The 23,444-nt window shown below is 38.3% G+C and overlaps 1 protein-coding gene across 6 annotated transcripts in view; it reads left to right on the plus strand.

Annotated features, from left to right (window-relative positions):
* INPP4A (inositol polyphosphate-4-phosphatase type I A) overlaps positions 1-23,444 on the plus strand; it is a 122,889-nt gene that overhangs the window by 24,584 nt on the left and 74,861 nt on the right. For all 6 annotated transcript variants that reach the window (XM_063304990.1, XM_063304991.1, XM_063304996.1 and 3 more), the window contains exon 2: positions 18,962-19,138. The gene's annotated coding sequence lies outside the window, so the exon portion shown is untranslated. The remainder of the gene's footprint in view (positions 1-18,961; positions 19,139-23,444) is intronic.

The raw sequence follows: 23,444 nt of genomic DNA on the forward strand, positions 1-23,444 counted from the left end.
CAGGCAATCAGAAGACGCTTAATCCTTGGGAGAAGAGCAATGCCAAATCTCGATAAAATAGTTAAGAGCAGATACATCATGCTGACAACAAAGGTCCGCATAGTTAAAGCAATGGTGTTCCCCGTAGTAACATATGGCTGCGAGAGCTGGACCATAAGGAAGGCTGAGAGAAGGAAGATTGATGCTTTTGAACTGTGGTGTTGGAGGAAATTCTGAGAGTGCCTTGGACTGCAAGAAGATCAAACCAGTCCATCCTCCAGGAAATCAAGCCAGACTGCTCACTTGAGGGAATGATATTAAAGGCAAAACTGAAATACTTTGGTCACATAATGAGAAGACAGGACAGCCTGGAGAAGATGCTGATGCTAGGGAGAGCAGAGGGCAAAAGGAAGAGGGGCCGACCAAGGGCAAGATGAATGGATGATATTCTAGAGGTGACGGACTCGTCCCTGGGGGAGCTGGGGGTGTTGACGACCGACAGGAAGCTCTGGCGTGGGCTGGTCCATGAAGTCACGAAGAGTCGGAAGTGACTGAACGAATAAACAACAACTCAGTTCTTGACCCAGTTTGGTGTAGTGATTAAAGCATCAGGCTAGTAACAGACCATGAGTTCTAGTCCTGCCTTAGGGACTTGCCAGAAGTCAAGGCTGACTTGAAGTCACAAAAACAGAACAAAACAGGACAAAACAAAAACCCTCAGCTCTTATTTTTACTCAGTCTTCTCCAACAAGAGCATATATATTCCATCATACAATTATGAAAATGGCTATGATGGGGCAGGATGGAAGTTGAGAACTTGATGGGGTTCCTTGAGAGACTAAGGGCAGCCCCCCTTTTACTCAGGTCATTTTTTTTTTTAAATCACTAGAGCTTTGTCTCTTAATCAGCTGTTCTGGGATTTCTTTTTTTAACTGACAGAATCCGCAGCCTGAAAAAGTTTGAACCCCCCTGATCTATTGTACTAAAAGGGATTCTGCTAGGCAGTCATATTTATAAGGTAAAGAAAGATGAGCCATTAATGTAGTACTGGATTATATCTGGAAACACCATGTGAAAATAGAACCTTCTGTTCTGAGTTTGGACATTTAGGGATGTTCTGTTGAGGATCTCCCTTCTTTTCAAGGTTCATGAAACATGGAATAGGTGATACATCTTCTTCGTGGTGGGCCCTAATGTATGGAATACCTTAGCCCAGAAGTATGGGTAGCCCCAATCCTCCTTGCTTTTAGGAAACATCGGTACAGTTCCAGCAAACTTTTGGCCTTTAGTTTTGTTTGGGTGACTGTCATAGTTAGCTGATTTTTTAAAATTGTGAAGTAGTGTATGTTGCCCAGACTCTGCATGGCTTGGAGCAGCTTATAAATATTGTTAATTAATTCAATAAATGAACTTGCCAGATGGCTTAGGAGGCATAATTGAACCATACCAGATGTAGGGGTTTGCTACACAGGACATTGCAAATGATGGAAACAAGGATGTGTAAGAAGTGGTTGTATTTGATCAGCGATAAAAAAGAGAGGAAGATGGTTTGCCAGATGTTTCACATCTAAAAGATGTACACTAGAATTTGGTTCTTGGACTAAACCTTGACAGGCTCTGCTTCCAATGAATTGGAGATCTCCTCACACCAAGGAATGTATAAACCTTCTTTCCCAACAGCTAGACTCCCAAGCCCCTTTCTGAAAAGGCCAGAAATTGAGATTGGGATTGTATATAAAGCCTTTGGTATAGAGGTTAAGGCACCAGAGAGACCCTGAGTTCTAATCCTACCTTAGACATAAAGCCAGCTGGGTGATTTTGGGCCAGTTACACACACACTCAGGAAGAAGAAAGGGCAAAACAATTCAGAAAATGCTGCTAAGAAAACTGCAGTGTAACTTGTCCAGGCAGTCGCCAGGAGTCAAGGATGACTCAAAGGCAGCAAAAACCAAAACAAAATATGTGCTCTACCAGGCAGGGCTGAACAAAAATTTTGTTGACAGAGGGAATAAGCTCTCCCTTTGGTATGCTGTATATTTCCCACATAGAATAGAAGCAGACTGAATAAGCAGTTGAGCCTAGCAACAAGAAAGCATCTTCTTGTGCACAGCGAGTGGCAGGCTACTTTCCAGAGCAGGAGATGTGACACAGTCTGTCCTCCAATGCACTGCTGCCACTTTTACTCCACTGTATCCTGCCAAGGCAGCTGCCTCAGTCTGTCTAATGGTAGAGCCAGACACCAAGGGACTGTTTCTGCTTAAAACCTGTTGCAAATTAAAATGTTTATTACGAAAGCAATGAATGTTGCTTATTGGACAATTGGATTGCAACTATAGCAGGATGAACAGGATCCTTATACTTGCAAAACATATGCTCAACCAAAGAGCTGTTTTACTCAGGAGCTATTTTTGCAGAAGGCCTTTTACAAGGAAAATGTGTATTATGCAACCATGAAATGTTGACTATAAAGACATTTCCATTGACCACTCGATGCAAAATATAGCTAAGTCAAGAGGTGTAAAGTTTAAATAGCGGCAAAGTTCCAAGTATCCATTTAGAAGGTGGTTATTCTAGAATAAGCTGCAAAGGATGATTACAGTATCCTAAAATAATGATTTTGCCTTTAATTATATTTGTGGGTAAAACATATGAGAGCTTCAGTTATTGCTGAATGTGGAACAGGAACAGGCATCTTTGGGTTTTTAAATAACATTTTGATGCAAACAGATACATGCCAGCCATAAATAGAAGTAGGAAAGGAAAAAGTTTACTTTGACTACTGAGATTTTGCATTGGTTGTGGAAAGATAATTAATTGCTGTTGAACTGTTATTTACTGGGTATGCTGTGTCATTGGTTAACTTGGTCAGTGCATAACCTTAACTAATTGTCTTAAGTAGCATAAGTTGAATTTTATTTTCATTACAATTTAGTGAGAATCTGCCTCCTCTGAAGGAGCAGCCACATTTCTCTTGGTTTCTTCTTTTTTGAAATGGAATCCTTTTCCTGGTGAAAGCCTGCAAACATGCTGCACTGATGTCAACATTACTGCAATATAGTGATGTTGGGCTTTTTCTTACTGACTTTGCCTTGATATCATTTTCTGGAATACAGCTTTCTGATAAATGTATGGAGTTACTGAAATATAGTGAGTTTGGGCCTTTTTCTTACGTTTTGGTATACATTTCTGGAATATAATTGGTCAGGATATGTAATGCAGCCTCTTTCTCTTTCAGGGGCTGTAGCTTTCCAAAATGCAATTGTTGTCAGTAGGTACATATCAGACAGCGTGGTACAATATCTGTGGTATTTATAGCAGCTTGTTACTGTGGGAGAAATAGGAGGTGCTAGAATGGTCCCCTTTTTTTATCAACCAGTAGTGCTGCTGCTACAGGAATCTGTTGCTGCAATGCATATTAATTTATTTATTGTCAGATTTATACTTGCATGTTCCTGGGAAGCCAGCCAACAATGCTTTACAGTATAACAATAAATACTTTAACCAACTCCAAATATCAGTTACTTGAAATTGAGCAGTGAGGAAATTCCACAAACCAGATGCTGCCACTGAGAAGCCCTGCTCCTGGTTGTTTCTAGCAGGCCTCCTATCTGGGTGGCACTCATAATAGACCAAGAGAAGACAAAGTGAGATCTTGGCTGATGACATACTAGGCAAATCATTGCTTTAAGTAGGCAGGACCCAAGCTATAAAAGAATTTTATGTATTAAAAGAAGGACTTTGAAATTGGCTCAGAAAGCAGCAGGAAGCCAGTGCAGCTGAAACAAGATAAGCTTCATGCATTCCCAAGAGGGAACACCAGACAAAAACCTGCATTCAAGGCATCTGCATGTATTTAGGAGGTAATCAGCTCATGGATCATGGAAACCAGGTTAGCCCTATCTAGGCAGGGGCAAAGTTGGTAAGTTGTGTAGCTGAAAGAAGGGAGTCCTCCCAGCTGCACTTGCCTGAGCACTTAGGGGCAGTTTTGGGTCAAGAAGCACCCCCAGACTGTGCACCTGCTCTTTTGGGGGCATGTGACATTCCCCCCAGAACCCCCCAATCTGATAGATTGATTGTCAGCAACCAAATCTTCAGACTTGCCTGGATTCAGTTTTGGTCTGTTGAGGCTTATCCAGATCACGATCCAGTCCAAGCAGCAGCTTACCATACATGCTGATATATTTGATGAGGATGGAAAAGAGAACTAAATCTGGGTATCATCCCTGTAAAGATTAAAAACACTTTTGTGTTCTCTGTGTCTCAACTCTTCAAAAGCCCACAACTAAACTCCAAAACACTCATTCTACTCCTCTGATACTGTTCTCTGTCACAGACTCCTTCTCTAATACAGTCACATCGTTTCCTGCTCTTCCATCATCCTGTTTGCAACGTTCTTTCTGCCTCTAATTCCACTTCCTTCGAGTTTCTAGACCCCTTTTTCTGTATGTCCAATGGAAATTCAGTTATTCATTCATTTCTTACAATCATCCAAAGGTATTAACAAAAGAGAATTCTGTTGCAAGCTCAAAAATTCCATGCCAGACAATAACATATGCTACTACTGGCAAGTACTATGTATGTGTTTTCTCTTTGTGCATGTGCATCGGTGTAAGTCATCATTCCCTTGTTTCTGAGTATTTTTGTATTATTGTAGGATTTTTTAAATGTCCTTTCCCACCAAGTCTTAAGAGGAGCAGAGTATTTGGGACATTATCCCATCCATTCACTCCTTGCTCTTTTGCTTCTTCTCTAATCAACATCAGTATATCTTCCTTGTATTAGTTTCACTTTGTCTACAGACATTCATAGTTTCATTCTGACTGCTCTATGAAGTATAGAACACCAGTAACACATTATCACACTTTTTTCATCCATTTCCTCTTTGAAAGAAAGAGCACCACTAATTTTTAGTATTAGAAGATTTCATATCTTCTAATACTAAAAATTAGTGGTGCTACAGAAGTAATATTTGCAGAGTCACAGAATTAGATGCTCTGAAGAGGCCATTTAGGCCATCAAATCCAACTCTATGATAGTGAAGTAGACCATCCTCAGTATATGGCTCAGTCTCTGTTTAATACATCTAGTGATGGAGAACACCACCTCCTTCATTGAAAGGTTTCATTGTCAAACTGCTTTTATCATCAGGAAATATTCCTCATATTCTTTCAGAATCTGCCCCCTTGTCTCTTAAGACCCAGTTCCTTCAGTCTCTCCTCATAAAACTTAATTTCTAATTCCGTGAACATCCTTATTGTTCTTGCATTGCATTGTACTCAAAATGGGGTTTGGACATGCAGAATATAATGCAGTTATTGCTTTCTTTAACTTGGAAATAAGATTTCTTTTGCAGCAGCTTAAAATTGCACTTGCTTTTTTAGCAGCCATGCTGACTCATATTCAACTTGTGATCAGTTACTATTCCAAGATCCTTTCCACTTTCATTTTTCACCCTCCCTATTCTTCACTTAAGAAAAATTTACTTTTTCTTAAGTGAAGAACTTCGCATTTGTGTTTGTTACATTTTATTCTGTTACTTTCAGTCCAACTTTAATGTATCAACATAGTTTTGAATTTGTTTTGATCTTCTAGAGCAGCCTTTCTCAACTTTTTTGACCCTGGAGGAATGCTTGAAATATTTTTTTCAGGCCTCAGGCTGTCTTAATTTGCTGTCATCGGGACATTGAATTCCCTCCACTTTAATTAATTTTAAAAAGTCATTAATAAAAATGTTGGAGAGTATTAGGCCCTTTTGCACCCCACTTGATACTTCAGTTTGATGAGCTGTTGATGAATAGTCTCTGAGAATGGTTTTTAAGCCAGCTCTGGATCCTTCTTGCCAATGCAGACTGGTAACCTGGCTGTTCTTGTTTGATGGAATCTGCATTCGATAATATTTAGAATCTGCATATCCCAATGTTTGTTGTATGCAGCATGTGTAGAAATCCTTCAACGTACTAATGTAGATTTTTTTTAATAAGAATTTTATTAAGTTTAGAACAAAGATAAAAACTACAAAAAAGAAAAAAAAACTAAAGTGAGAAAACACAAGATGAAAAAAGATTTTTAGAGATTACATAAAGAGGTGACTTCTGACTTTTAACAGCAAGAATATACAACAATTTCCATAATCAATCCCTTACTCTATATAAAACCAAATTCACATTTCTATAAATAATTCCATTAGCACATTATAAAAAAATCACTAAATATGATCGCTTCTTCCCCTTATATTAAAAGAAAAAGAAATATATAAACCCCTTAATTAACTTCCCCTCAAAACAACCTTTATTTAATTATTTCCTTCCTACCACTATTCTATACACTTCTGTCCACTACATTAAAAAATCAAACTAAAAAATATGTAAATTATCTACTCTTATAATTAATAATCCAATTATAACAATCTTAATTCTATTAAACCTAAAAGCAGCATTAATTGTTTATATCTTATTAATCTAAATCTAAATCATTAAAAAAGAATAGGAAGTCAAACAAGCCTTAAAAGCAATCTAGATAAGCATTCTCAAATCTTACCCCACTTCAAAATAGACCAAAGCATTCACAGATCTCCACAATACATACAAGGCATTTTTCACAGAAAAATCAAAGAGCCCAACTGCCCTCCTTAAAAACTCAGCAAAAAACCTCCTCCTTCCCATAACTTTTTGTCAGAAAAACAATTCTTTTTATGGTTTGCAATTCAAACTGTCCCTTTAATTCCTTCAGCTCCACAGTTTGGTCATCGTCAGCAAAAGCTTCGTTCACGCTGTCAGTAGAAACATTTCTATCAGTGTTCAGCTCCTCAGCCTCTTCCACAGCATCCCCAGCCAGTTGAAACATTTTAAAACTGATGTTTTCTGCAATGTCCCAAATATCTTGCATAATAGCTTGACAGGAATCAAAAAGAATCTCTTTGAAACTCTGTTTAAGCTCACAACGGAACTCTGAGAAAATCTGCTTGAGATCCTCCATGTTTCAGGCAGTAAATTATGGTGCCCCATAGATACTTGAATGGTGAAAGTAGGAATTAATGAGTTAATGGAAAATTTCTGAAAGAAGTTGACACAAGAATAAGTATGCTAACAGGCAGCTACCAAGGCAAGGGGCAACAGAAAGCTGAAGATTCAAAACAGCAGATTCAACGTGTAGGAAAATATTAAATTTTACAAATTCAGTACAGAAATAATAGCAGGGAGGTAACAATATTCTCAATCCTCCTTAATATTTAAATGGGAAACAAGCCAAAACTTTAAAAATAATAAAAAAATTAATCCCCAAAATAACGATAAGCACCAAGAGAAAATACTACTTCTTGCTGTAGAAAGCCTCTCTTAGTGTTATGGAGATTGCAGGTGAGGAGGAAGGGGACCCTCTCCAAGGGGAAAAGTGCACGCGCAGTACTGAATCTCTTCGATTTCCAATCAAGAGGACCAGAAGAGAACCGCCTTAGCTTTCTGGGGTTTTATAGTAGGATTTGCTAGTGCCTTTTCAATTTAGCAGGATTTTGTCTTGTAGAGTAGAACAATAAACAATAGAGCTTGATCTTCCAGTCTCAGCATGGTTCTTTGCTATAAATCCTGACACTTAGGGTACATAAACTTAAAATATATATATATAAATTGGGTGATTTAGAAATGGGATGGCTCAACTTAGTGTCTCTTTAAGGCTACAGTGCAGCTTGGAAATGATGATGTCCCAGTCTCCTGGTGGCTCTCACGTGATTGGCGCGAACACTGTTTGCGATTCTCTGGCTGCAAGTCGCTGTTCTGGAGGGCAGATGGGATGATTCCAAGCATTCTTGAATCATGAAAACACTTCTGGGCTTCAGGAAAAAGCCTGCCTGAGCCCAAAAAATCCCCACGTTGTCAGTTCTGTCCGTGGAGCCCGTGGGCACAGCTGTTCAGTTGGCCATGTCCCCACTGGAAGTCGATAATTTAGTTTTTAAAGGTCTTATTTCAACATCGCTTATCTCTTAACCACAGCTAGGAGGTTAGAAATATGCTAACTCTCCTATCTCACACAAATTCCTTTTTCAGTCTCGTAATTAATTGGTAACTGTAATCTTCTGTCTGTTTCAGCACTTACAAGTGTATTTCTCAAGCACCTGACAAGTGACAGTATTTGGAGTTGGAAAAAATGCATGACTACTGTCATGTTAGTTTTTGAATAGATTGTTAAAAATGTGTTCTGTATGTATTATTAGATTTTAATCTTCTATGGAAAATTGGGTTCAGGTATCCAATGTGCTGTTGCATTGCTATTACAAAACCACTGATACGATTTAAATCCTAGGAGCTTATGTGCTTTAATTGGCTCGTCTATTTTTGAACAAAGTCGTGCGGTTTCAAATGTATGAAATTTAGACAAACTGGCCCTGAGGCTACAATATGTTACTGATTTGGAGTCTAATTAAAAGAGTGAATCAAAGAGATGCTATGAAGAATATAATGAAGTCTTGAGCTATAGTATCATTTGCATTATATATGTACATACAGACATATAGTATGTGTATTTGAGATAAGCAACATCATGCAAAGTACAGAAAAGTATTAAGAAATACTAAGCCAGAAGAATTAAAGACTTAAAATGAGAGAGAAAAAAGGACTCCATATAGTTCTATTCTTGCATTTATTTATTTATTTATTTATATATATAATTCTTATTAAAATTTTTAAGAATAATAACTACTACAAACTGAATTAGAACAGGGAAAATGAGAAAAAGAAAGAAAGAAAGAACAGAAAAAGCTAAAAGTGCAATAAGAAAAGAGAATAAAAGAAAGTAGAAATAAAGAACAAGATATAAAGAAAAATATAAAGGTATAAAGAAGTTGCTTCCGATATTCTTTACAGCAGTTATAAGTACAATAATATTTTAACTTCTCTAAAGTTACACCATGACTCTCTTCTTTCGATAATCTGTCCTGTCTAATCATCAAAGCCATAAATCACAAGTTCATTTTTTTCATGCAAAAAATCCATAAGGGGTTTCCAGTCACCAATAAATGTACTTTTTGTCTTTTTTCTAACCAAACAAGGTAGTGGAGCTATTTCAGCAAATTCTGTCAATTTCACCAACCATTCCTCCATGGTGGGTAGTGCTGAATCTTTCCATCTGTGTGCATATAGTTGTCTTGCTGCAGTAATCATATATTGAAATAGTCTTCCGTGACTTTTTTCTAACTTATGTGAAACAAAAACATCATTCTAGGCGAAACATTCATTTTTATCACAGAAATTCTTTCTAACAGTGACCATTTTAATTTCTCCCATCTTAACATGTCCTTCTTAATTTCATTCCATGTCTTAACATTTCTTATTTTGAAATAATAATACCCAAGTATTTTACTTTTTTCTCAATCTTAAAACCAGTTTTCTCTATCAGTTTTATTTGATCTTCTAATTTCATATTTTTTAAAATATCTTCGTCTTCTGAGTGTTAATCTTAAAATCTGCTAACATACCAAAATCCTTTAATTTTCTCATTCATGTTTCTACTCCCTCTAGTGGATCTGGCAAATGCCCTTAACGTACAAGTTTCTTTTTTGATCTTAACTCCCATGATTTTCTCATCTTGTCTTACATCCCTATTCAGTACCTCAAGAACTAAAAAGAACAAGAGTAGAGATAATGGGCATCCTTGTCTTTGATGGAGTTTTTAAATGTTAATAAAAGAACTCCAAGCAGCTAACAGCAATCTTGCAGAGTAGAAGCGTGAACCAAAAAAGAGAGAGAGAGAGAGAGAGAGAGAGAGAAAGAGAATTAAGCATGTTAAGCTTAATTACATTCAGAAATAAATTCAGTCTTCACATAGTAGTTAGATGAAGAAAAATAGAGATAGCTTACTTTTATTTAGTAGATCTGGATGCAGGTAGGTTCATAGTAGAAAGCACTTAATCATCACTGGATGATGAAAAAAGGGGAAAGCTGTATTCTGCAGCTCTTCCTGCTTACATGTCTGCCTACGAGGTAATGGAGACTGTTAATCCCCAAACCCAAGAAGGAGGAGGAAGTGGAAATCAGGTGACCCACATGACATCCCACAAACACAACAGAGATGTATTTACTAGAGAGACCCCCCCTTATGCTTATGAGACAATGCTGAGTTGACCCCTGATGATTCCAACAGTCTTGTCCCTTTTTGAATCTCACAAGGTTGTGTTAGTTATCCATTAACAATTATTTATGCTTTCTGTGATGTATAAATCGATCTTTCTCTTTTAATAAAATTATCTTCATGATTCATATATTCCAGAACTCTAAACGTGAAAATCCAATTCAAATTATTAAAGGCCTTCTCTGCATCTAAGAATATTAATGCAGCTTGTTTTTCATTATGTTGCTCTGAATACTACAAAATATCCAAAACATTTCTAATATTATCTCATAATTTTCTTTTAGATAAAAACCTGCATTGATCTTCATGAATAAAGTCCTGTAAAATTATTTTCAGCCTTTCAGCCAAAATCATGGTAAACAATTTATAATCATTATTCAATAAAGTTATTGGACCATAATTTCTTGTTAAAGTCAAATCTTGAGCCTCTTTAGGTATCAATGCTGTATTAGCCTCTTTCTAGCTATCAGGAATCTTTCCATTCTGTGAAACAATATTTATCGTTTGGTGTAAAGGTTGTAAAACCTCATCCTCAAAACATTTATAGTATGAAGCTGGCAGCCCATCTGGACCAGGTGCCTTTCCTGTTTTAGTCTTTTTAATAGCTTCATGCAGTTCCATTATTGTTATAGGTCCATTCAAAATTTGTCTCTGATTCTTCGTAATGTTTTGTAAATTCTGCTTATGTAAATATTCATCTATTTTTTCTGAGGAAATTTCTTGACCTTTCTATAAAATAGAATAATACTGATGAAACACTTTTTGCATATTTGCATTATCTGTTATTACAGTGTTTCCCTCTTGTAACTTTATTATCACTTCCTTTTTCTTTTTCCAACTTCCATGCCAACCATTTCCCTGGCTTATTTGCAAATTCAAAATTTATTTATTTTACATTATTCATCTTAATCTCCATCTTTTTCACTGTTAACATAGATAGTTGTCTCTGTAAAAGCTTAATTTGATGAGTAATAGTTGACATTCCTGGGGATTTTTAAAATTCTTCTTCCTTTTTTATCTCATCCAAAATTATTTGTATTTTCTCTTGCCTTTTCTTTTTAGATTCACTATTATATTGTATGAAATATCCTCTTACAAAAGCTTTACTTGCATCCCAAACCATTCTTACTTCTGTGCCTTTATTAAGATTATTCTCAAATAATTCTTTTAACTTCTTTTTGCAATCTTCCACTGCTGTTTCCTTTTGTAACAACATCTCATTCAATCTCCACCTAAAACAGCCATTTTTCCTTTTAAAAGTTAAAGTCACTGGATTGTGATCTGTGAAAGTCTTTGGTAATGTCTCCACTTTATAAACATTAATAGCCAAAGTCTTAGAAATCCAAATCATATCTATTCTTGAAAAAGATCTGTGCCTTTCAGAAAAATAAGTACAGTCAGGACCAGAAATATTGGAACAAGGATAACTTGGCATTTGGCCTCTGTACACCACCACATTGAAATTGAAAGAAAACATACCCAGATGGGAGCGAAGTCAGGACTTTCAGCTGTTAATTCAAGGGGTTTGACAAAAGCGGGGCACTAACCATTCAGGAAGTATGGCCAGTGGCATACGCCCCCCCCCCATCCTTGGTGGCTCATAAATAATGGAACAAACCAACGTCATGACAAACATAAGGATCACCTTTAATACCTGGATGAAAATCCTTTGCAGTCAATGACTGCCTGAAGTCTGGAACCCATGGACATGACCCAATGCTGAGTTTCCTCCGTCGAGATGCTTTGCCAGGCTTTTACTGCAGCTGCCTTCAGCTGCTGCTTGTTTGTGGGTCTTTCTGCCTTCAGTCGTGTCTTCAGTAAATGAAAAGTATGCTCTGTTGGGTTGAGATCAGGTGACTGACTTGGCCATTGAAGAACATGCCACTTCTTTGCCTTGAGAAACCCTTGGGTAGCTTTTGCTGTATGTTTTGGGTCATTATCCATCTGCAATATGAAGCGGTGTCCTATCAGTTTGGCAGCATTTGGCTGAATCTGAGCAGAAAGTATAGCCCTGTACACTTCAGAATTCATCCTGCTTTTATCAGCAGTCAGGTCATCAAGAAGCACCAGTGACCCAGTTCGATTGGCAGCCATACATGCCCATGCCATAACACTGCCTCCACCATATTTGACAGATGATGTGGTATGCTTTGGATCATGAGCTGTTCCTTTCCTTCTCCATACTTTTCTCTTCCTATCATTCTGGTGCAAGTTAATCGTGGTTTCATCAGTCCAAAGAATCTTATTCCAAAACTGGGCAGGCTTTTTTAGGTGTGTGCTGGCAAAGTCTAATCTGGCCTTTCTGTTCTTGAGCATTACCAGTAGTTTGCACCTTGTTGTGAAGCCTCTGTATTTACATTCATAAAGCCATCTCTTGACTGTAGATGTTGACAATGACATGCCTACCTCCTCAAGAGCTTTCTTGACTTGGCTAGATGTTGTGAAAGGGTTCCTCTTCACCATGAGCAGAATTCTGCAGTCATCCACTTTAGCTATCTTCCATGGTCTTCCAGGCCTTTTGCTGTAGCTGAGCTTGCCAGTTAATTCCTTCTTTTTCAGGGTGTTCAAACTGTTGTATTGGCCACTCCCAATGTTTTTGCTATCTCTCTGATGGGTTTATTTTGTTTTCTCAGCCTAATGATGGCCTCCTTCACTCCACCTCTTTGGACCTCATGTTAAGAGTTCCAGTGAACAGCTAGCAAATGCAAATGTTACACTCAGAACCACCTCCAGGCCTTTTATCTGCTTGATTGGTCATGGGGTACCCAGGAAACAGACCACACCTGGTCATGCAGCTGCTTGTCAGCCATTCGTTCCATTACTTATGAGCCACCAACTATGGGGGTGTGTATATGCCACTGGCTGTACTTCCTGAATGGTTAGTGCCCCACTTTTGTCAAACCCCTTGAATGACAGTTGAAAGTCCTGACTTTGCTCCCATCTGGGTATGTTTCCTTTCAACTTCAGTGTGGTGGTATACAGAGGCCAAATGCCAAAACCGTTATCCTTGTTCCAATATTTCTGGTCCTGACTGTATATTCTTTTGAGTCACCATTTTTATATCCCCATGCATCAACAAGCTCCAAATTATCCATTAAATAAAAAAATATTTGGTAGTTGTATATTTTTAATATTTTTCTCAGAAGTTCTATCTTTTTGTGGGGAAACCACCCCATTCCAATTTCCCAGGAGACACCAGTTTTGATATGGAAAGTCCAGTAATTTTTCCATGAGTCATACATTTCTTGATCTTTTTCTTCTGCTCAATTTGTGATACATTGTTTTGTAATTCAATCTTCATTCATCATTTCTCCTAGAATCATATACACACAACATATCTATTCTCCTTTCATTCATTTCATGTGTTTATTCATGCTTTTTACCATTTATTCCTCTTATGGTCCATGTCACAGTCCATATGACATGATCATTATCTGTAATGGTATGTGGGAATGACCTTGGGAGATGGTGGGGGGGAGAGATGCTGCCTAGGGAACAATCAGATAAAAGAGGGAGGAGCCCACAGCTGCTTAACTGCCAGAGAAAGAAACTTAGGAAGAAAGGAAGTGCAGCTGGGGAGAGTTTTGGAAAGAAGGAAATGGCTAAAGAAAGGAAAAACCTCTCCATTCAATTTTTCTTTGATTCAGAGCACTTTCAGTTACCACGTGTGGCTGCAGTATTTCATAGAATTTGGCCTTTGGGGGATCATCTGTTGTTGCATCCACTGTGATAAGATCTGATTTTATCTAAAGGGTGTTGACCATTGTGTGATCGTCTGGATTCAAAGTGTATAATTCAAGATTTAGTCCATTCAATGGTGGCTGTTACAGGAAGGACAAATTTATTATATGTTTATTGAGTATGATGGGGACCATCTGATCAACTTTGCACAATACATAATTTTCTGCACGCTCACAGGCAGCATCGTGTAGGTGTTAGGGCAAAATTATAAAGCAGCCTATAAAGCTTGTATGGAAACTGCAGTGAATTAATCTGGGAAATTCTGGGAGCTTTAGCTGATTCAGCCTAGCAGAAGTTCATTTAAAGTCTGGATGCAAACTATAAAAATGTTTTCTTGGATAAAACTTGAGAATTGGCATTTTTGGCTTTCCGTTTAGAAAGAAAGGTATCACTTCCTCTGTGAATTGTGTGGTTGAAAGCTTTGTGTAGATTTAAAGTTCAAAAGACTTCCTTCAAAGGGGACTTCTGTCATTTGTGCCTAGTGTTGGGAACAGACTATGACATTTGCTCAAGTATATTTCCTGGGGAAGGTAATGGCAACCCACCCCAGTATTCTTGCCGTGAAAACTAAATGGATCAGTACAACCAGAGATATGTCGGTATACCATCGGAAGATGAGACCCCCAGGTCAGAAGATGGTCAAAATGCTACTGGGAAGGAACAGAGGATGAGTTCAACTAGCCCCAGACATGATGACGCAGCTAGCTCAAAGCCAAAAGGACGGATAGCAGCAGACGGTGCTGGTGGTGAACGGCGAATCCGATGTTCTAAGGATCAACACACCATTGGAGCCGGGAATGTAAGATCTATGAGCCAGGGCAAATTGGATGTGGTTATTGGTGAGATGTCAAGATTAAAGATAGACATTTTGGGCGTCAGTGAACTGGAATGGGCCACTTCACATCAAATGACCACCAGATCTACTACTGTGGGCAAGAGGACCACAGAAGAAATGGAGTAGCCTTCATAATTAATAGTAAAGTGGCTAAAGCAGTGCTTGGATACAATCCAAAAAACGATAGAATGATCTCAGTTCGAATTCAGGGCAAGCCATCTAACATCACAGTGATCCAAATATACGCCCCAACCACAGATGCTGAAGAAGCTGAAGTAGAGCAGTTCTATGAGGATCTGCAGCACCTACTGGATGACACGCCTAAAAGAGATGTTATTTTCATCACAGGAGACTGGAATGCTAAGGTGGGCAGTCAAATGACACCTGGAATTACAGGTAAGCATGGCCTGGGCGAACAAAACGAAGCAGGACATAGGCTGATAGAATTTTGCCAAGACAACACACTCTGCATAATAAACACTCTCTTCCAACAACCTAAGAGATGGCTTTATACATGGACTTCACCAGATGGACAACACCGAAATCAGATTGACTACATCCTTTGCAGCCAGAGGTGGCCGAAATCTATACAGTCGGTAAAAACAAGACCTGGAGCTGACTGTAGTTCAGATCATGAACTTCTTCTTGCACAATTTAGGATCAGACTAAAGAGATTAGGGAAGACCCACAGATCAGCTAGATATGAGCTCACTAATATTCCTAAGGAATATGCAGTGGAGGTGAAGAATAGATTTAAGGGACTGGACTTAGTAGATAAGGTCCCGGAAGAACTATGGACAGAAGTTCGCAACATTGTTTGGGAGGCGGCAACAAAATACATCCCAAAGAAAGAGAAAACCAAGAAGGCAAAATGGCTGTCTGCTGAGACACTAGAAGTAGCCCAAGAAAGAAGGAAAGCAAAAGGGCAACAGCGATAGGGGGAGATATGCCCAATTAAATGCAAAATTCCAGAGGTTAGTCAGAAGAGATAAGGAATTATTTTTAAACAAGCAATGTGCGGAAGTGGAAGAAGACAATAGAATAGGAAGGACAAGAGACCTCTTCCAGAAAACTAGAAACATTGGAGGTAAATTCCAGGCAAAAATGGGTATGATCAAAAACAAAGATGGCAAGGACCTAACAGAAGAAGAAGAGATCAAGAAAAGGTGGCAAGAATATACGGAAGACCTGTATAGGAAGGATAACAATATTGGGGATAGCTTTGACGGTGTGGTTAGGGAGCTAGAGCCAGAGATCCTGAAGAGTGAGGTTGAATGGGCCTTAAGAAGCATTGCTAATAACAAGGCAGCAGGAGACGACGGCATCCCAGCTGAACTGTTCAAAATCTTGCAAGATGATGCTGTCAAGGTAATGCGTGCTATATGCCAGCAAATTTGGAAAATACAAGTATGGCCATCAGACTGGAAAAAGTCAACTTATATCCCCATACCAAAAAAGGGAAACACTAAAGAATGTTCAAACTATCGAACGGTGGCACTCATTTCACATGCCAGTAAGGCAATGCTCAAGATCCTGCAAGGTAGACTTCAGCAATTCATGGAGCGAGAATTGCCAGATGTACAAGCTGGGTTTAGAAAAGGCAGAGGAACTAGGGACCAAATTGCCAATATCCGCTGGCTAATGGAAAAAGCCAGGGAGTTTCAGAAAAACATCTATTTCTGTTTTATTGACTATTCTAAAGCCTTTGACTGTGTGGACCATAACAACTTGTGGCAAGTTCTTAGTGGTATGGGGATACCAAGTCATCTTGTATGCCTCCTGAAGAATCTGTGTAACGACCAAGCAGCAACAGTAAGAACAGACCACGGAACAACGGACTGGTTTAAGATTGGGAAAGGAGTATGGCAGGGCTGTATACTTTCACCCTACCTATTCAACTTGTATGCAGAACACATCATGCAACATGCTGGGCTTGAGGAATCCAAGGCTGGAGTTAAAATCGCTGGAAGAAACATTAACAATCTCAGATATGCAGATGATACCACTTTGATGGCTGAAAGCGAAGAGGAACTGAGGAGCCATATGATGAAAGTGAAAGAAGAGAGTGCAAAAGCTGGTTTGCAGCTAAACCTCAAAAAAACCAAGATTATGGCAACCAGCTTGATCGATAACTGGCAAATAGAGGGAGAAAATGTAGAAGCAGTGAAAGACTTTGTATTTCTAGGTGCGAAGATTACTGCAGATGCTGACTGCAGTCAGGAAATCAGAAGACGCTTAATCCTTGGGAGAAGAGCAATGCCAAATCTCGATAAAATAGTTAAGAGCAGAGACATCACACTGACAACAAAGGTCTGCACAGTTAAAGCAATGGTGTTCCCCATAGTAACATATGGCTGCGAGAGCTGGACCATAAGGAAGGCTGAGAGAAGGAAGATTGATGCTTTTGAACTGTGGTGTTGGAGGAAATTCTGAGAGTGCCTTGGACTGCCAGAAGATCCAACCAGTCCATCCTCCAGGAAATAAAGCCAGACTGCTCACTTGAGGGAATGATATTAAAGGCCAAACTGAAATACTTTGGCCACATAATGAGAAGACAGGACACCCTGGAGAAGGTGCTGATGCTAGGGAGAGTGGAAGGCAAAAGGACGAGGGGCCTACCAAGGGCAAGGTGGATGGATGATATTGTAGAGGTGACAGACCCGTCCCTGGGGGAGCTGGGGGTGTTGACGACTGACAGGAAGCTCTGGCGTGGGCTGGTCCATGAAGTCACGAAGAGTCGGAAGCGGCTAAACGAATAAACAACAACATATTCCACACGATACTCTATCTAGCTCGATAAGTCTTTGTACTTCAAAGAGTTGAGTTTGCTGTCAGCAACATAGGCTTCAGTCAAATGATAGGAAAGAATAATGTTCAGTAAGTTACTCTTTAGGACTGTATCTTGATTCTGCACAACAGATAAGTCATGTTGTGCTATCCATAATTCTCTCTAGGTGGCAACAGTGGTCTAATTGTTCTGTATAGTATTTTCCTTTGTATTAAGAGAATCTGCAAGGAAAAAGTCACAATGCATTAAAAAGCAGACTTTTTATTTATGAAAATCTGATATTCCTGTTTCTCTCATTAGGATGCTTAGGAGGGGTCAGACTACAGTGCTGCAAGCACTGAAGAATTCCCATTGAATAAAAAAAACGATTGTATAATTTCAGCCATCATTAAGGCCATGCATACACAAGATCCTATTTTATGTGTTCATGTAATATATTTTACATACAGCTTTTGTGTTGAATCTATACCTGTGCCATTTGAAAGTGTGGGACTCAGTTCTGAATGTTCTGTAAACAGGAAACAAACTGTCCCTTTGTACTGAAAATCTCCCAGCTATGCCAGTTCTGATTTTTTTTTTTAAATGGGGGAAAGAATGAATAAGCATTCGTGTCTTATTTATGTTCTGATTATTATTATCAATTTGGTTCGCTGAATTTTTTTTATTTTGGACTGCAAATTTGGCCCCAGTTTTTACAAATTTGGCAGAAAATATTTGCACAAATCACTGTATTTTTGTATACCTTATTTTCTAATGCATTTGTTTGCATGCATCCATCTGTCTTTATGTTTTACAAACATGTTTTAAATCGGAAAATACATTTTTGTATGTATTTCTCCTTGGGTATGCACTTCTAGGTGTAATTTGAGTTGGAAATCTTGCAAACCACTAAACCAAATCAGAAAAGTTGTCTCAGAATTCTGATGGATCTGATTCTCATCTTTCCCTGCTGCTAACTGCCAAATCTTTAGAAATGCTGGGTTTCAGTGGCAAACCAGGATGCTAATACAGTATGCAACTTAAATGTGCAATAAGGTGCCTAAGCTTGTTGTATATAATCAGACTATTCCTTGCAGTAGCACTTTTATGTTCTATTATTAATCCAGTATATTTTTAATTAGTGCATATGCCATAACCATCTTGTTATGCGAGGTTTCAACTCCTTCCCTGAAGCAATGGCTGTGAAAGCTCCTGCTGCAACAGTTGTGCCGGGAAGCTGCTGCTAAGACTTCCAGAAGTAACATTTCTGGAGCAATAGAGGTTCTGACTTGTAATTAAATTTTAAATTCCTTTTCAATTGTGGAATGTTTTGGCTTAAAGAGAATTTTTTTCCCCTTTCCATTAAAATTTATTAATTTGAACAAATTTTTATCGACTCACAGGGATATCAGTGAGGTATTGCTTTAGACCTTTCTGGATCAGACCATTCTGCAGAAGAAATGCAAGTATTTTCATGGTCCTTTAACAATGACCAGACAATCTCTTTCCTTGTATTTCAGATTTCATATAAAAGCATCAGAGTTGGCAGACAGATTGATGTGGCATCTGTGGAAAATGAATTAAAGCAACATGACCAAGGCATCATATACTTTCTCATTCTTCAATTACACTGAGCAAGTGCTAAATTGGCTCTAGTTGCTCTGTGATTTTCAGCTTTTCCTTGAAAAACCAGAAAGGTAACCTTTTAATTTATTATCATAGCTAAGTCAGAGGGGGAAAAGGCACTTTCTGCCAAGCATGTTGAGCTGGTTTTTCAGTGATCAGAGAGTAGGATTCCAATCCAGCATTGCAAACGTCCACAAAAATTACTTTGCCCTTCCATAGCCAGCAGAAATAAGGCCCTGTAGATTGTATGGATTTGTGTTTTCTTCCTTTGAAAATTTCTTTATTACAGAATTTGGTTTTATTTCTGTAGGTTTTTTGAACTACAGAATATGGCACTTAGTTTCAGTAAAAGCTATTGCAACATGGTATATAGAAGTGCTAAAAGCCTTGAAAAAAATGAAAGATCATGCTGTCAAAACTTTGTTGTGGCACTGTTGGAAGGTCCTTGGAAGATTATCAAAGGTTTTTAAATGAGAAAATCCATTACATTCAATCAATTTTTCAGAAGGACCTTGCAGTAATTATGGGCAGTTTGCCAGCATAGGATAGTATGCATTTTAGTGATCATTCCAAGTACATACAAGGAGTCAAGGTGAAACCCAACATACTTCATTAAGGTTACATGTAAACTGAAGATATGAAACATCCTCCACCGTCTTTCTACTATTGTATGGTCGATCAGCAGAGTTCCTAGTTAGAAAATGTTGCTGTAGAAAGAGTTTACTTCAGTGAAAAGTCTGAATATCCATTGCTTCCTATTTTAAAGTATCTAGTCTGTTAGCTTTCTACAGCCTTTCCTGTCGGTTTTGTTCCTCTTATGGTCAAAATAAAGCAGATGTTAAAAACTGATGGTGTCTGAAAGTTTCAGGAAATTAAATTATTATATAAGCAAGTAAAATAAATCCTCTGGTTCTGTTGAGATAATGAAGGCAGGCTTCTTATCCTCTCCCCTCTCCATTCCCCAATTATATTGCTGGCTTTAATGTGAAGATCCTGGCTTATCCTAGACTAGTGTTTCTCAACCTTAGCAACTTTAAGATGTCTAGACTTAAACTCCCAGAATTCCCCAGCCAGCATGGCTGGCTGGGGAATTTGCTGGCTGGGAACTTCTGGGAATTGAAGTCCAGACATCTTAAAAGTTGCCAAGGTTGAGAAACACTGTCCTAGACTTTTCCATTATATCTGAACCAGAGAACTCTGACCTAGTATCAGGTTAACCAGGAAAAATCATATCCATTCATGTTTTCATGCTGGTTGCGGAAAAATACATAGGATAAGTTTCTAGCAGTAGCCATTGGGGGACAGAAGAGATGGGTGGAACATTTTAAATCAGACAGACCCAGGATCTGATTTATTTTCCCTTTTCTATGAGAAGGGCTTTAGCACCAGGATGAAACAAGAAAAGATTATTGTATGTTGTTGTGATTGTAATTTATTTTGAATGCTTTCTTTGTAAAGAGTTTGAATACTTTCTTTGGTTTTTGTATTATGATATAACTATACAACTATACTACTATTGTATAAAGGACTGAAAAAAAAGAAGCCTAACCTATTATATAAAAAGATCTATATGGTGAGAAAAAAAGAGGAAAACAATCATATGCTTAACCACCTAGGAGAAAAGAAGAAAGGGAAAATGATACCCCCCAGGGGAAAAAAAAGCAGAACAAAACACCAGACTAAACTAAAAAGAAGAAAAACCCCACACCTAAATTATATTTTAATTCTAATTCTTTATTTGGAAAATAGCATTCAGAGAAAAAAAAGTTATATCAGTCTGTTAAAATTATATAACTTTCTTTAATTTCCACATTATGATTCAGTTTTTCAAACGCTAACTTAAACCTAGCCTAAGTACCATCTTGTCCAGTCTTGCCTCCTCTTCGGTTCAGATCTAATTCCAAGGCCAGCTTAATTAAGCTGATTTATCTTGTCTGGATTTAGTTGCTCAGCAGGCTTGGTCCTTGGTCCTTGGATGGGAGATGACCCCAGAAGACCAGGGCTATGGGCTAAACTGGAAAGTCAAAAAAAGTATCCTGGGAGGCAGTGGCAAACCACTTTTGCAGTACTGCCAAGAGAAATTCATGGATGTGTCCATGAAGTCCAAAGGAGGCAGGTGTGACTTAAAGGAGACTCAACTTTTGCTGTAACTGGAGAAACAATGTTACCATATAGAAGTTGAATAAATTTATGTTCCATTTTATAAACTGTTGTCTGTTTTATATTAACTTGAAGAAAAGACTATGAGTAACTTGATTTAACCTCCAACCCTCAGTGTCTGCTGCATAATGTTACAGAATAATTAAAGGCATTCGAAATAACTATCATCATGGTCCTTGTGGGGTAAGAAATTTCAAAAGATTAGAATCAGCCTTCTGCAACCTGTGGGTCTTTGGATATGTCGGATTAGAAGTTTAGAAATTTAGAATGAAATTATCCTAAATCCTTGCCACCAAGGCATCTCACAGTGATGCTGGTGGGACTGATGGGAATTGTTGCTTCGCTGCTTTAACAAGTTGGGGAAAGCTGATCAAAAGGAGTCAAATAAAACAGGGCAGTGTTTTTCTGCCTTTGCTGAAGGAAACCTCTGCTCCTGCTATGCATGCTACTTTCTAAACATTTCTCTTGAGGCCAATTATAAGGGTAAATACTAGTGTGCCAGGCTAGCGTCTTAGTTTGCTAGAAAAATAACCAGGAAATGAAATAATTCCAAAGAAGAGAGTCATGTTTCTGAGGAAAAGGTTTCTTTTTACTGTAAGGGATTTATATTAACCACCCTTGCATTAAAAGGCTATATAAGGGCATTGTCTATCCAGGGAGACCAGCATGGTTTTGTGTTTGTTTGTTTAGATTTTTTAAAATCCCACCTTTATTATTTTTATAAATAACTCAAGGTGGCAAACATACCTAGTACTCCTTCCTCCTCCTCTTTTTTCCCCAACAACCACCCTGTGAGGTGAGCTGGGCTGAGAGAGAGTGCCTGGCCCAAGGTCACCCAGCCGGCTTTCATGCCTAAGGCAGGACTGGAACTCACAGTCTCCTGGTTTCTGGCCTGGTGCTTTAAGCACAAAGAGTCTCTCCACGAACTGACAGATCATACAGTGGGGGTGGGGATAGAAATATGTTTATGCCACCCCATATGAGTGTACTGTTTAGTTTTGGGGTGGGACACACTGAAGTTTTTCAGTGTGTGTGTGAGAGAGAGAGAGAGGGAAAAAAAACTTGCTAATTTGAGTAGTTCATGGCTATGAGAATTTTGCTAGTGAGATGATGTGTATGTTAACAAAAGCCTTGCCTTCCGTCCTCTAAAAATGGATGTGTACAATAGGGTAGGAGCAGGCTGCCTGAGTGAGATTTTAAATAAGGAAGAAAATAGTACAGAAAAGAAAAATTAATTGCTGTTTGACAAGGGCTTTCCAATGTTTTAAGCAAAGCTCCAGTAGCACTCCTATATATGGTATATGATGGGAATCAGGGAAAAAGAAAAGACAAATATTTAAAAAGTTCCCAAAATAGCGTAGGCTTGGGAAATAAAGAGCATGTTGCTCACTTCAAAAGTCATTGGCATTGCTCAGAAGGTGTCACAGGAAAAAGAGGAGGGATTGGCCCTAAAATTAGAAAAAAAAGGAGGGGTTCTGAAGTGCCAGTTAAAAATATTTTGAAAGAATTTTCCTTTGTCAAGAGGGTTCTAAAAACAAATTAATACAGAAAAATCCTCCAGTAAGTATGCAGGACATGTGCAAAACAATTATGTATTATCTATCTTATATTCCTCTTCAAACATCATAAGAAATTCAAGAAAGAAAATTAAGGACTGATAGTGTCCTATAGTATGAGAGTATATAAAGCAAGATACCGTGTATTGTGCATTTGTGTCTTTTAATAAAAGAATAATTTTTTGAAATACTTTGGGTTCTAGTAAAAACATTTTTCTAGCATCGGGGAATCATGTGGAGTCCTTGGTGTTCTCTGAGCCTTGTTTTCTTGCAGACGTTTCATTGCCCGACTAGGCAACATCTTCAGTGTGAGAAGGGAGTGAGGTTTGTTCTCTGTTTATATACAGTGGCTTCCCTGCTTGTATTGGTAAATGTTGTTTACCTCTATGTGCCTGTTGATAGCTGACTTGTCTATCAACAGGCACATAGAGGTAAACAACATTTACATACCATTCAAAAGAGAGAATAAAAAAGCTGAAAGATCAGAACACCTCCTTGCCAGCAATCAACACCCAGATATGCAAAGATTAACACCAGACCAATCAAGCAGTACACAATACTCTAATCAAGGAACTATTAACTCAGTCAATCAATCAAGCAGCAAACAACAGCCTAATTAAGGAACTAACAAGGGGAGAATAACACCCCCACCAACACAAGC

The sequence above is a fragment of the Candoia aspera genome, chromosome 5, assembly GCF_035149785.1.
Source record: "Candoia aspera isolate rCanAsp1 chromosome 5, rCanAsp1.hap2, whole genome shotgun sequence".
NCBI classification, from domain to species: Eukaryota; Metazoa; Chordata; class Lepidosauria; order Squamata; family Boidae; genus Candoia; species Candoia aspera.